Here is a 15851-nt window from a genome sequence, read left to right as displayed (position 1 = left end):
GCAACAAAAAGAAAAAAGTGTCTAGGGATAAATTTAACCAAAGAGGTAAAAGACCTATACAATGAAAACTATAAGACATTATTAAAAGAAATCAATGATGACCTGAAGTAATGAGAAGATATTCCATGCACATGGATTGGAAGAATAAACACAGTTAAAATGTCCATATTACCTAAAGTAATCTACAGATTCAATGCAATCCCAATCAGAATCCCAATGACATTCTTCATAGTAATAGAACACAGAATCCTAAAATATGTGTGGAATAACAAAAGACCTCGAATAGCCAAAGCAATCCTGAGAAGAAAGAACAAAGCTGGAGGCATCACAATCCTAACTTGAAAATATATTACATAGCTATAGTAATCAAAATGGCATGGTACTGGCACACAAGCAGACTCATAGATCAATGGAACAGAACTGAAAGCCCAGAAAGAAAACCACACATCTGTGGTCAGTTAATCTCTGACGAAGGAGCCAAGATCATACAATGGAGAAAGGAAAGTCTCTTCAATAAATGCTGTGGGGAAAACTGGACAGCCACATGCAAAAGAATGAAAGTAGATCATTATCTTCCACCATACACCAAAATTAAAACGAATTGGATAAAAGACTTGAATCTAACACTTGAAACATAAAACTCCTAGAAGAAAACATACGCAGTACAGGATTTGACATTGGTCTTAGCAGCATCTTTTCCAATACCGTGTCTACTCAGGCAAGGGAAAGAAAAGAAAAAATATACAAATGGGACTACATGAGACTAAAAGGATTCTGCAAGGCAAAGGAAACGATGAATAAAACAAAAAGATAGGGCCGGCCCCGTGGCTTAGTGGTTAAGTGCGCGCTCTCTGCTACTGGCGGCCCAGGTTCGGTTCCCAGACGCACATAGACGCACCTCTTGTCCGGCCATGCTGAGGCTGCGTCCCACATACAGCAACTAGAAGGATCTGCAACTATGACATACGACCATCAACTGGGACTTTGGGGAAAAGAAAAAGGAGGAGAATTGGCAACAGATGTTAGTTCAGAGCCGGTCTTCCTCAGAAAAAAAGAGGAGGATTAGCACGGATGTTAGCTCAGGGCTGATCTTCCTCACAAAAACAAAAAAAAATGAAAAGACAACCCACCAACTGGGAGAAAATATTTGCAAATCATATAGCTGACAAGGGGTTAATCTCCAAAATATATAAACAACTCAAACAACCCAACAACAAAAAAAACAGATAATCCAATCTAAAAATGGGCAGAGGATATGAACAGACATTTTTCCAAAGAAGATATACAGAAGGCCAACAGACACATGAAAAGATGTATAACATCACTAATTATTAGGGATATTCAAATCAAAACTACAATGACAGATCACCTTACACCTGTCAGAATGGCTATAATTCCCAAGACAAAAAATAACAAATGTTGGAGAGGATAAGGAGAAAAGGGCACCCTCACACACTGCTGGTGGGAATGCAAACTGGTGCAGCCACCAGGGAAAATAGTATGGAGATTTCTGAAATAATTAAAAATAGAAATACCATACCTTTCAGCTATCCAACTACTGGGTATTTATCCAGAGAAATTGAAATCAACAATTCAAAGAGATTTATGCACCCCTGTGTTCACTGTGGCATTATTCACAATAGCCAAGACATGGAAGCAACCCAAGTGCCCTGCTACAGATGAATGGATAAAGAAGATGTGGTATGTATTATATACAATGGAATACTACTCAGCCAGAAAAAAAAAAAAAGACAAGATCATCCTGTTTGCAACAACCTGGATGGACCTTGAGGGTATGATGTTAAATGAAATAAGCCAGACAAAGACAAATATGCATGATTTCACTCATATGCAGAAGATAAACATACACAGGGATAAAGAGAACAGATTAGTGGTTACCAGAGGGGATGGGGGCTGGGGGTTGAGTGAAAGAGTTAAAGGGGCACATATGCATGGTGATGGATAAAAGTCAGACTACTTGTGGTGAGCACGATGCAGTCTATACAGAAATTCACAAATAATAATGAACACCTGAAATTACACAATGTTAACACCCTTTATAATTTCAATAAAATAATGAAAAAAAATAATTCATTCTTTTTTATGGTTGAATAGTATTCAATTGTGGGGATATACCACAATTTGTGTATCCGTTCACCAGTAGATGGACATTTGGGTTGTTTTCAGTTTTTGTCTACTATAAATTGGTTGTTATCAACATGTGTGTACAAGTCTGTGTATAGACATACGGGTTTATTTCCCTTGGATGGATTCCTAGGGGAGGAATGGCTGGGTAGACGTACGTAATTATTAAAGACGCATCCAAGCTATTTTTCACCAGCACTCGATGAGAGTTTCAGTGAATTGACATCTTCAACAACACTTGCTATAGTCAGTCTTTTTAATTTTAGCCATTCTCAAGTATGGTGGAATCTCATGATGACTGTCACTTACATTTCCCCAATGACTCATGTTGTGAAGGAGAAGGCAAGCCACACACAGACTGGGAGAAAACATCTGCAAAACATATCCCTAGAAAAGGACTTGTATTTATAATATATAAAGAGCTCTTACAACCCAATAGTAAGAAGACAATCAACACGTCATGGCTTACCAGCAGACAGCAGATCAGGCCTGTGATGAGCACCAGGATTCCCGCCAAGCAGATGAGGATGAGGGCCCAGACGGGGTGGTCTGGGGAGACAAGTGCTGGGGTGAGCCACCTCCTGTCATCGCCCCAGGGCTCCTGCTGACCCCACTGTGCCTCAACCGTCCTTGACAAGGGTTGGCCAACTTTCCTCATCATCCAAAACCCTGTGTGCATGGTTCTCTTCGATGAGGCACAGCATCAAGATACTCGTCCCCTATCATGGGCTGGGGCTTCCTGCAGGTTTACTAGGCTTCTCAGTCAAGGTGTCATCTCTGTTGGCAGAATATTCTGGAAGTGAATGAAATGGAGAATGCATGTGAATGTGTTTCACTCTTTTTAATAAAACTTTTTAGACACAGAAAAATAAAGGGAGAGTCTCACAAACATCCATCATCTAATTTAACCATGTATATTCCATCCAATTAAAACAATATTTCATCAATGTATAAATTATTAACACTTGCCACCCTTGATTCATCCCATGTTTTCAACGAAATATTAAAGTCAAGTAAACATCATCATGTTTCACCCCATTTTACTTTCCATCTCTAAAAAGTGAGCACACTTTGCTACAAAATCCAAGACCATTATCACAGAACAAAAGTTTAATAAATTAAACCAAATTCATACCTCTGGGCACAGAGGACTGAATTTGGGGTGGACTATCTTATGACGGCCGGGGGGAGAATGGGTCATCACAGTTGGCAAGCCTATGGGATCTCTCTAAATTTGTAAATTCCCACTCAAAATTGTTCTTCCGTGCCTAGAAACACATTCATCCCCTTCTCCTTTATCTATCTGCTTAATATTCATTTTCTAGGATTAACCTACAATGTAATATCCTGCAGGAAGTCTTCTCTGATTTCCACCTGCAAGTATGAGTTTGTTCACATCAAATAATTGATAATTTTCAATTTTCTATTCTTGTTATTGCCAGCTACAACATAAACTCCAGGAGGGTAGGACACGCAGCACCCAATGGGCATAGGAGGAGGGGTGCAGGTCCCCCTACTTGTACCTCTACCCAGACAACCTCTTAGAGGAGTGCTGTCTGATATGGAGCAGCAACAAGTCTCTTTTTGAATTAAAATTAATTTTAGTTAAATAAAAGAAAAATTCTAGTACCTCAGTAACATTAAAAATCAGTAACAATAAAGACCAGTCACAATACCATCCTTCAAGCACTCAACAGCCACATGCAGCTATGCACTGGACAGCACAGATAGAACATTCCACCACTGCAGAAAGTTCTAGCGCATTGCTGCTCATCTAGAGCGGGACTTGGCAAACTATAGCCTGTGGACCAGAAACCACATCCACCCCCAAACCTGTAAGTCTGCTTCACACACAGCTGGAGGCCCTCACTGACCATCCGGCCAGTGGCTCTCAGTGCAGAGATGAGGAAACAAAAGTCCAGAAAGAGGAGGTGACTAGTTTGAGGTCACAGAGCTGTCTAGGAGAAGGTGAGGGCCTCCCATACTACACTGGTGTCCTTTTCTCTCTCTCAATGGTGGCTAAAGACTGGGGGACTATGCCACCTCCTGCCAGCCTGAGCAAGTTCAATGTTCTCTCAGCCCCAGGCCTCCAGAGTCCCCAGAAAGGCCTCACTTCCTTTCCCAATGACCAGGGAGCCTTACCATCCCCAAGGACACTCTTCCTGTCCAGGGTCAAGTTCTGCAGCTGGGTACCATTCTGGGTCAGCCACAGGAATTCCTCATAGATGGCAACTCTGTCCAGTCTCTGTGCCAAGGCGGCAAGGTACACAGGGAGTCCACTCCAGTGTGGTTACTGTGGGGGACAGACCTGGAAGGGCACAAAGGATAATCAAGGGTGTCTGGAATTCTACCCTGAATCTAGATTCCCTGCTTCTGGGTCCTGTCCAAGAGAACTTTCTGCAATAATGTAAACATTTGTCTGCACTACCAAATACACTCATTATTAGCCTCATGTTGTTATCGAGCACTTAAAATGTGGCTAGTGTGTGTGAGTGAGGAACTGAATTTCTCATGTAATTTCATTTCAAGTAATTAATTTATAAATAAATAACTACAGGGAGAACATTTTTAAAACTTTGGAGTAAGGACTTCTGCAAATGCATAAAAACAATGAGAACACTGGTAAAAATGGTCGAAATCATCTTTTCAGAAGTCTAGAAATTAATCAAAGGCTTGTAAGAATCTGAGGAGGGTTTAGTGAAGACACACGGTGGAATCTTGATACAGGGAGCAAACTTTGTGGCACTATAACTTGCACTATTCCCATCCTGCTCTCACAACATCCTCCATGACTGTGAAAACCGTCAGTCTCAGAACCATGGTGGCTGAGACAACCCGCAGCACAGCAGCCATAGTGGGTGTGGAGCTCTGAAAAGACCCCTCCCCACCCAACTGCAACTAGCTGACCTGCCTGGCAGCTCCCCGAAAACGCCCCATGTTCAGGGCTTGTCGTTACTTGAGTCAGAGCTTGCCCAGGATGGAAAGTCTGTCCCCAAGGCACTTGCTAAAAACAATCAGGGCTAATTGTTTTCTATTGTAGTTGCCAGAGGGAGTGATACCAGGAGAGGCAGGCAAGAGGTGAGCCAACAACTTAGAAGAAAAATTGGGGGAATGAGATGTCCACAGGGGGCTTTGAAAAGCTCCAGTGTATTTGTGGGCCTCTAGAAGGCCACAAGGGCTCAGGGATGTGGCACGCCCAGGACAGACTTGAGAACGTCTGAATCTCTCACCTCTAGTTGGAGGGGTGGCTTAATATCTGAAAACTGATTATGTAATACACCATATTAATAGAATAACCGCCAATACCACGTAATCTCGGCCATATACATAGAAAAGAATTTCACAAAATACAACACCCTTCATGCCTAAAAAACAAAACACTCAACAAATTAGGAATAGAAAGAAACTTTCTCAACCTATAAATAGCATCGATGAAAAACCCACGGTTAACACCATATTCAATGGTGAAAGACTGAAAATTTCCCCCTAAGACCAGGGACAAGACATTGATGTCTTCCCTCATCTGATATGTTAATCACAGGTACTAGAGGTTCTGATGAGGGCAATTAGGCAAGAAAAAGGAATAAAAGAAACCCAGATTGGAAGGGAAGAGGTAAAACTATTTGTTTTGCACAGGAGAAGATATTGTATATAGAAAAACCTAAAAAATACACCCCCCGACACACACACAATATGTGAATCGTATCCCAAGAGGTGTGTAAATAATTTAAATTGCCCCATGTGGTTAGTGGCTCCACTATTGGAGAGCACAGTTAGACTGCTGATATTTGTTGAAAGTCTCCAGAAGAGGAGGAGGAGGAGGATGCTGGAGGTTGGTGGCCCCAAATGTTAATGCTTTTCTCAACTCCCGAAAACCTATGGAAGGAGATGGTAGGATTAGCTGACAGGGATGTGGGGGAGACTGGGCACCATGTCAGTGACTTCCAGATCAAGGATATGTTACGGGAGCTCAGAGCCATCAGCCACCAACTCAGCCAATGCTTCCAATCTCCTCAACCTACACCAAGTCGGTGACCAGGCAGGAGTGGAATATGTCTCACAGCTGGCTGCATCTGTAGAGCTTGGTGACCTAGAACAAACGCGAGGGAGAGTGGGTGAGAGGTCTCCTGGGGATGCAGGGGGCCACTGGAGCCAGTGAAAGATCACAGATCTTGGGGCAAGGGAGACCTGACTTCAAATCCTGGCTCTGCCCCTAACACATTGTGTGATCTTAGGCACAATACTCCCCTTTCTGAGCTTCAGTTTACCCATGTGAGAAATGGGGAAGGCAGCTAGGACATCACCTCTGGAAACTGAGAGAACCCAGACACGCAGGGAAAGTGAAGGATTGAAACAACCAGGTAACAAACGTAAGTCAGGCGGAGGAATGAGGGTGCCTTCAGGGCAAGGAGAGACGGGACAGGGGAGACCCTACCTGGTCCTGGGTGTCCCTCAGCAGGGCGGCGTACTCCGAGGATGTGGGCTCCGGGTTGCTGAGGTTCCAGCTGATGCTGGGGAAATGCAGCTGGTGTTCTCTCTGCATGCATAAACTCCAGGGTGCAGAGCCTGGAGCCACCGAGAGGAAGAGCAGACACGTGGAGACTCTCAGCTCCCAGCACAGAGGCATGGAGGCCCACGGGGTCAGGGCGGTGGGTGCAGACAACGTCCACACCGGTGGCTTCCCCATCCTTCTCAGGCCTGGGGAGAGAGGGACGTGGGGACTCTAGAGAGAGGTCCTGAAACCTCTGGGGTGGGGGCCAGAACAGGAAGGAGGAAATGGGAGGACAGGGGGGAGACAGAGAGGGGTGGTCACAAAAGTGGTCATTAGGGGCAAATGCTCAGGGGAGGGTCTCACCTGAGGGAGAACAGTCTGCAACTCAAAGAGAAGAGGCCCAGGCTGCTCTTCTTGAACAAGGATCCAGCTGGGGAGGAAGGAGGAGGAGGAGCAGGAGGGACAGGGGTTGGGGGAGGGGCTGGTTGGGATTTAACCCAAAAGGAGCTGCTGGGACCAGGGTCTCCCCAGGCTCTGCAGGACCCTCTCAGTGGAGTGGAACGTGGCTGAGCCGTTGCTCCTGTCTGATGAATACCAGAGGGTGGAGATGGGGAAGGTGACTGTGAGGGTCTTCAGGTTGTGCCCCAAAGCTGCAAGACGAGAGGGAGAGCGATGGCCATCACTGAGAGCTGGCCTGAGACCACACCAGAGTCCTGCACTCATTATCATCTGTCATCTTCTCTCCCAGTGGCACCACCACCCACCCGTGTGGTCACCCAAGTCAGAACCAGCACATCTGCTCAGCTCCTCCTCCCTCCCTGTAACACAAATTCCAGTTGCACACTGGTCCTCACATACACTCCCTCTCCATCCCTGTCCCAGCTTAGGTGTTAACTTCCTTCACCTGGACCAACACCCCAGCAGGCTCACTGGATGCTCTGTCTAAAGGATGTTCTACATGGACTACTAGAAGGATCTTTCTGAAATGAATACCTCACTAGGACCACCACTGCTCTAGTACCACCCGTGGCTCCCTATGGCCTTCAGTGTTTAGTTCAACCTTCTTGACCTGGCACTCAAGGCTCTACTCAATCTGTCTCCTGCTGACCTTTCAGTCTCATTTTATCCATGTACTGCGGGTTAAACTTCATGCTTCATGCAACCCAAATTCGTTTCAATTCTCCCCATATGCCATGTTGTTTCTGGCTGGAGCCTTTGCTCATGGAATCCCCTCTGCCAGGAAAACTCTTCATCCTCTATTTGCCAGGGTCCCTCCTAGTCATTCTTAAAGACTCCATTCAGGTGAAACTTTCTCTAGCAAGCTCTTCCCCTACAAATGATGCCAGGTGCCTCTCCCCGAAACCTCCCACATTGTACTATAATGGTGTGTTAATTTCACAAGGCTAGGGGCTCTCTGAGGGCTGACCTTAGACTGAATCGTTGGTATAATCTATAATCTATAATTTGTGATCAGCATGATTGCCCTAAAACCAGAATTTCACACCCTGGCTTCCCAGCTCCTGGATCACAACTGGCTGGTGGAGGAGTGGGGCCGGAGAGCTTCTCTTGGGAAGGAAAAGGGGCCCCCAGATACCTGTGGTGGCTTCTGGTGGCACAGGTGATGATGAAGTATGCAGGGACGTGGTGGCTGGCTCGGGAGCTGTGGCGAGGGCTGTCTCAGGGAGGGACAGAGTGGGAGGAGCCCCCAGGCTCACCCGGGCTCCAGCAGTGGCTGTGCCAGGACCACCATTCACAGGTGAAGCATACATGAGAGTGAGGGGAGGGGTGACTGTGTGAGTAGAGGGATGAGCAAGCCTGTGGATGAGAGGAGCCCAAGAGAGAGAGATAGGTGAACAAGAGAGACTGAACACAGAGGAGAGACAGATGGACGGGAAGAAAACTGGACAGACGGATGGGATACCTGGAAAAGGAGGACCAAGGGCGGGGCTTCAGGAGAATTAAAGTGAAAACCACGTGGGGTCAGAATGTGGTGGAGAACACGTCTGTGTCTAAGGCTTTCTCACACTGGGCTGGGACTCTCAACCAGAACCCGGGAGGGAGAGAAGGGATGAATTAGGGCCCTTCCAGGTGCTTCCCTCACCAAGGACAGTGGGTGCAGGAGAACAAGTGCTCCCCAGCCCCAAATGCGGACGGGACCCAGGATGTCAGGGCCAGGAATACTCACTGGTGGTAGTCGGGGCTGCAGCTCCATAGGTGTAATCTGTGGAGAGAAGGCGAGAGGAGCTGAGCAAGAGTTGGGGTGAACATAAAGGATTAAGGGAGAGGGAGGATGTAGGGAGCTTGGTGGGGAAAGCAGAGGGGAAGAGGGGAGTGGTGTTCAGGGGGGGAGGCAACGAGATGGAAGGTGCCTGGACCCAGTGATCACACAGTGATGAGAAGACTGATCCCAGACCAGGAGCATAGAGAGATGGATCATAGCTCACTTTAGAGCAACGGAGGCAACACAGAACTCTGACTGGGAGAGAGAGTGTGGCTGTAGCACAGCCCCTCACCACTGATGTAGAGGCTGTCCCCGTCCAGGGTGAGGGAGCCCAGGTGGGTGACGCCCTGGGTCTCATGGCTCGGCTCCCAGTAGAGTCACTCTCTGTCCAGCCCTGGACCAGCCACCTTCCATCTCGTTGCCTCTCTGAAGTGGAAGGTGCAGATGATGTCCACCCCAGTGGCTGCCCCACCCTTCTCAAGCCTGGGGGAGGGAGAACCTGGGGACATGGAATACTGAGCAGGGGTCCTTCTGGGTGTGGAAAGCGAGAGAGTGGAAGGGAGGAGTCTGAGGGAGAGGCTGAAGGGGCTGCTCTGATGTCTGGAGAGGCTCTCCTCGGTGTCTCCCATGTGAGACAACCCCCTCACAAGTAAGGCCTGACTTCCTGTAGGATGTGGAGCGGGGCCTGTGAGTGACAAAGAGGGGTGAACACACAGACCTGAGTGAGGGGGCGCCTGCAGGTCTGCACGGACAGCAGCAAGGAGCACAGTCACTGCCCTGTGCCATCAGACACATGCAGGCAAGAAAGTACCGTTACGTTCTCTCGGTTCTACACTCCAAGGTCTTTTCTTTCTACTTCTTTCCTACTCCACAGCCATCACCCAGGCCTAGGGAACAATCATCTTATTCCTAATCTTATTCCCAGTACCTTGCATCTTGCCTCTTAAGTCTACATTTAAACATGAAGTCCATTTGAACCAAGGTGCTTAGACCAAACGCTAATCACATCATCCTTCTACTCGCATCTCTCCAGAGTCTTCCCACTGGTCTTAGAACAGAATCCCAAGTCACCCCTGATCTGGTCCTGCCTGTCCCCCATCGCCGGTGTGGCTCACACCCCTCCCCCTGTGTTGACTCGGCTCAGCCATCCCTCTTCTCAGTTCATGGACACACCAGGCTCTCTGCTTCAGGGGTGTCCTCATGCGGGTCCCTCTGTCTGAAACGCTCTCTTGAACACACTCCCACACCCTCACTCCAGTCTAACCCTCCAACTAGCTAAATCCAGTCCCAACTCTAGCTCTCAAGCTAAATATCAGTCCTTCTCAAGAGCGCTTCCCTGCCCCCTCAGGTTGAGACCCCTTGTGCCAAACTCCCACATCACTCTCATCATTAACTGTCTAAAATCCAAATTCCCAAATACAATATAAATTCCACGGAGGTGGGACAAGGTCTCTCTGGTTCTCCAGGTCCCCATGCATGTGGCCCAGGGCCTGGCTCATCAGATGAGGAACCATCCCGGTTTGTCTAGGACTGCCCTGGTTTGAACACTAAACGTCCTGTGTCCTGGAAAACCCCTCTGTCCTGAGTAAACAAGGATGGAGGGTCACCATAAATTATACACTCAAAGACTATCTATTGCATGACAAGCACACATTCCCCTCAAGAACCTCACAGGAAAGCTAGAATGAAAAAGGCACACACACATACACACACAATTAGTAGAGGCCAACAACTAAATACAAAATTACTTAACAAGATTCTCTGCAACGTGAATCACCAGACCGTTATTTCAGAAAAGTTTCAAGAAACAAAGTTAATTCCCTTTAGAAGGCAAGGTGATGAGGACAGTCTTTTTAGAGACTAGTGCCCTGCCCTTCAATCTACAGCGTTGCTTAGTACTCCTCCAAATGATTTGAAATGTCATAAAGAAAAAAATGTTCAAAATAAATCTGGCTACTGGCAAACTCAATGTTAAATTTGTTATTAATACAAAGAAGTTTCAATCATCTTTTTCCCTGAATGCTCCTATATTTCAAATTTTTGTGGAGGATTTATAGGACTTTAGAAGTCAAGTTGAATGGGTCTAAGGAATGTTGCTGAGTATCCCTGCTAATATTTCATGGGATGTGTTCTAATACTACATACACACGCAAAACTTTTCTGTATTTATATTATATATAAATCCTGACTATTGAGTATTATGCAATGCAAGTAAATCTATATTTTCTACTATAATACACATTTGCAGTTATTTACATTTGTTTTATGTGTTCTTATTTGCATATAACTGTACTTACTGAAATATTTACCACACACAACCACACACAGCTTACCATCTTTCCCTTGAATATAATCCATCCAACATCAATAATTTTTCTCAAGATACCCTCACTCTCAGTGTCCATGTGGTGACAACCTGAGCCCAGGAAAGCCCACTAGCAGGTCTTCTGCACAGCGGAGGCTGCCGGAACCTGTTGGTACCAGGTCCACAGGGTACTCACCTGGTCACACAGAAATCCATGGATCAGCGAGCACAGGTGGACTCTGAGCCTGCTTTCACCTCAAACTTGAGCTCCACAGATGCTTTTCGTGTCTGAGGGGGGAAAAAAAGCGCAAACAAGCTTTTGAAGCCTTTTATAGGGTGTTGGATGGAAAGGTCACCCAATTCACTTTTCTTTTTTGTATTTACTGATTTAACTGTAACTGTTGGCTGAGACTGGATTTTCCCGATTCCTATCCAGTCACCTGCTCCCCAAGATGGGAGGAAGTAGCTTCGTGCTGTGTGCACTTGTGTCGCTCAACTCACTTGGCTGGACAGAGACTTTTTGGTGACTCTGGACCCTTTAAACAAGCTTGTCCTTTAGGGACCCTGTAAGTGACTCGCTGACTTGTAAACAATTTTCACACTTCATTCAGGGCCCGGGAGATTTTCAGGCCCTGGAGCAGCTTTCCCAACCTCGGCACCACTGACATTTGGGGCCGGATGATTCTCTGTCGGGCCGTCCTGGGCCCTGGAGGACGCTGAGCAGCATCCCTGCCTCCCCCTCTAGATGCCAGGAGCGCCCCCATTAGTAACAACCCAAACACCGCCTCCAGACGCGGATAAGCCCCCTGGGGACAAAATCACACGGAGGACGGTGACGGGGACTCTGAGGAGGGGCCGGCGGCGCCCGGAGCCGGGAGGAACAGCAGCCTCGGGCGCCCTGAGTGAACAGCCCGGGGAAACGGGGCTCCGGGGGGACGCGGGGACGCCGGGCCCTGACAGGGCTGCCCGCGGCCCAGGCCCCTCCGTCGACCGCGACTGGAGACGGGACCGCCCGCCACGCACCGCGCATCGCCCCTTCGGCCGAAGGTCCACGGGAATCCCGTCCGCGCCGAGAAGACTGGACACACCGCGCAGACCTCCCGCTCCATCCAGGGCGCCGCCCGCGCTTCCGCTTCCGGTCTCGGGCGGGCGTTCTGGGAGGACGGACGTTTGGGGGCTCTGGGTTGAGGCGGCGTGGGGGGCGGGGCAGGGCGGGGCCGCGCACCCCAGCCTCGGGGGAGGTGTCTAGTTTCTAGAGTTAATGTGAGGCCGGGCCTCGGGCTGGGTCAGCACCAGGGACAGGGACCAGGTCTAGGGGCGGGGCTGTGGGTGGAAACCAGTTCTAGGGGCGGGGCTGTGGGCGGGGACAAGGGTGCGGGCGGGGCAAGGGGCGGGACCAGGCTGTGGGCGGAGCCAGGCCGGAGCCTTGTGTGGAGACCAGTTCCAGGGGCGGGAGGAGGCGGGGGTGGGGCTGGAATAAGTCAGGCCGACTTCACAGTGGGAGGAAATCAGCTCCAGGGGCGGGGCTGGAGGCGGGGCTTTACGTGGACCCTTGACTATACAGGTAGCTGGATGTTGAACAACTTTTCTTCATTCCTTTCCTCACGTTTATACAACCTCATAGAATGATGTACCCATATTTAGAATTACAAATTTTTTGTGCGTGTTTGCTGTTCTTAATTTCGTTAAAAAATTGGATCATATATTCACATTTCTCTACAACTTGCTGTCCCAAGCCAGTAGATAAGGATATAATGCTATTTTAATTTTAAAAATCTGGGGGGAGGGAGGCCACTACGTCGTAGATACACGTATAGGATAACTTCAAATAGTGGTGCAAAGTCAGTAAAATATTCTCACTCTACCACTGTCTCCCAGTCCTTTTGCACAGAGATAAACATCCTTTTCTCCTCTATCCTTCCAGACATACTGTGTATATGTGGGCCTGTGTATATGTTCAAGCCCAAGAGGGATGTCCCCAAGCAAAACCTGAAGCCCATGAATTGTCTCATGCGTCAGAAGTTACTGAAAAGAGATTTAAATTTCTGGTGGAAGGAGATGAACCAGTGATGAATCCATAGGAAGACAACAAAGAAATAAGAGAATTTTACCATTTAAAAGGTCAAAGGACAAAGTGAGAAAGAAAATGTGTTCATAATATCTGATGTAGCACATCTCTGGATAAGATTCGTATGCTATAAAATGGTAAACACTTATGTCATAAAACAGTAGACATTGAATTTTGATTTATCCTAATTCATTAAATAGTTATATTGGGCAAGGGGAATTATGTTTTTAATGTATGTAAGAACTCTTCATGCTGATTGTTTCAGAGAAGAAAGAAACTATAAATAGTCAAAAGATGAAAAATGAAAAAGTGTATGAGTAGCTAATATAGAAATATAGATTTTCAACCAGAAAATTAAAGTTGTTTTTGGAACCAGAGTCAAGAGTGGGGAAGGTAGATTTCATTATAAGGCTTGAAGTATTATTTGAGAGATGTGCGTATAGACACACACACACACACACACACACACACACACACACACACGGAAGCCTGAATTTGTATTCCAAAGTGATCATCCAACTCTACAAATAATTTGTAAAAAGGAATCACTTTACAACAGTAGAACATATTTTGAAAACTACCAACTTCAAGCATAAAAAAAGCTCTCATCATCCCGGTAGAAAAATGAGTGGGGCATCACTTTCCAACTGACATGGTGATAGGCATTTGACATATATTACTCTTAAGTATTTTCACAGCAACCCATAGGAAGATGGTATTATCTATCTCCATTTTGCAGATGAGGAAACTGATGACAGCATATTGCTAAAATTTTCATATAATTTCTCAATAGATGTTGTTTTATGTTAAAATTGTTTATTGAATTTTCTTTTCATTAATAAAACGATATATGCCATTCTTACAAATAAGCAAAGAGTGTGTAAAAACAATTTAGCAAAACGACAGTTTTCTTTTGATGTAATTAAATATGACAATCACTTTATTATTTTTCTGCTCTCTGCCTCACATCTAGGAAGATACTTCCTATCCTAAAGGCTTACTAGAAAACTCTACTAAAAATCAAGTATCAGGGAATACCCATATTATGCAAGGTTCCTGAATACATGCAAAAAAAGCCATTATAACAACTTTTTGTACAAAAATCTAAGATCATTCATGAACTGATAACAACACAAATCATGATTAGGCAAGGTATTTCTGTAGAATGACAAATATTTAAACTTTAGACACTTAGAAAGTAGTTCATTACAGTAACTAATGTGTAGAAGGAGAATTTTTTCAAACTCACTAAGTGCCAGGAAAACGTTTGACAAAATGCACTGCAATATTATTCACAATAGCCAAGAGATGCAAACTACCTAATTGTGCATCTGTGGGTGAAATGATGAAGAAAATCTGGGGCATCTGTACAATGGAATATTATTCAGCCTTAAAAAGGAAAGAAATCCTGTATTCAGAATTGCTTGCCCGGATCATTTCAGTAGTCATGTGCTTTCTTGCTTAGTCCCCTCTGGTCCATTCGCCAACCAGAAACCAGGGTGATCCTTTTACAATGTAAGCGCCACGACCTCTAATGGATCCCTAAAAGAGACTTTGGAGGTAGGCTGCCTGGGTACCAGCTGCGTGACCTTGGACAATTATATAACCTCTAATATTCCTCATCCATACAATAGGGGTTAATAGTATTGTCTCCATAGCATTGTTGTGAGGATTAAATGAGTGAATACATGTCAGATGCCTAGAATGTGCCTGGCACATGGTAAGGCAACATGAAAAATTTAACTGTAATTATAACCAAATTAAATATTGTGATGGCCTATTAATTAAGTTGAACCATATGAAATTTCTAATATTCACCCATTTTGACCCATTATTATTGTTGAATAAATGATAAAACTCAGTCTAGGCAGGTTGTGTAGAGTCCAAAAGGATTGGATAAATGAAAATATTATTAGAAAAAATAAGCTGAAATAGATGGCTTTGCAATTTACAAAGCAGTTTCTCATACTTTGTTTCATTTAATCTCTATAGAATGCTTTTCAGGGTATTATTACCACTGTCTGTGAAGGAGTAACTGACTTGCCCCAAATCACACCACATTAAATAACACAATTAGAGTGGAAACATCATTTCGAGTATAAATCCCATATGATATTTTGTTTTCCTTTCGTAATATCATCCGTCCTCTCAAGAAAGTGATGAAATAATGCAGATTCATAGGAACTTAGTCTTAAGGAGACATACTCTCAGATTATCAACACTATGTCTTTGAAACAGGGGTGTTGCGAGAAGAAACATGGGACCCATGCTTTCTGGGTTTTCAAGTCCATGCTTAGAGTTCTCGGAAAGAGTAAAAGAAGGGAAAGAGTGAAAAATAGTCCAGAATGAAAAATGTTTGACATATATATAACTTTATTGATCACCTCAGGATTCTCTTTTTGTTTATGGTCTGTGTCACCCTACTAGAATATAAATGCTCTTAGGGTAGATCACTGATATCTTGCAGCAAGTGGTAGGCGCTGAGTAAATATTTATCAAAGGAATGAAAGTGGCCTTGAATACATCTGCTCTTGACTCACCAGAGAACAGCCCATACTAGGCAAATGGCATCATTAGTAAAATTTTAAAAATCATATCTTTATTAACTCGTAACCATGGA

The 15851-nt window shown here is 45.5% G+C and overlaps 2 long non-coding RNA genes across 2 annotated transcripts; both read right to left on the bottom strand.

Annotated features, from left to right (window-relative positions):
- Positions 1 to 2873: 2873 nt before the first annotated feature.
- Positions 2874 to 6630, bottom strand: LOC131401954 (uncharacterized). The gene is made up of 3 exons (XR_009218147.1): positions 6581 to 6630; positions 4288 to 4438; positions 2874 to 2938 (listed from the first exon to the last, which is right to left on the bottom strand). It is a non-coding gene; the product is annotated as an uncharacterized LOC131401954 (long non-coding RNA).
- Positions 6631 to 8405: 1775 nt separating this feature from the next.
- Positions 8406 to 11430, bottom strand: LOC131401955 (uncharacterized). Its single transcript, XR_009218148.1, has 3 exons — positions 11360 to 11430; positions 8823 to 8858; positions 8406 to 8452 (listed from the first exon to the last, which is right to left on the bottom strand). It is a non-coding gene; the product is annotated as an uncharacterized LOC131401955 (long non-coding RNA).
- Between the last annotated feature and the right edge of the window lie 4421 nt (positions 11431 to 15851).

The sequence above is a fragment of the Diceros bicornis genome (assembly GCF_020826845.1).
Source record: "Diceros bicornis minor isolate mBicDic1 chromosome 27 unlocalized genomic scaffold, mDicBic1.mat.cur SUPER_27_unloc_1, whole genome shotgun sequence".
Lineage (NCBI taxonomy): Eukaryota > Metazoa > Chordata > Mammalia > Perissodactyla > Rhinocerotidae > Diceros > Diceros bicornis.
The sequence above is the reverse complement of the archived record's forward strand: the minus strand, read 5'-3'. Positions and strand labels throughout refer to the sequence as shown.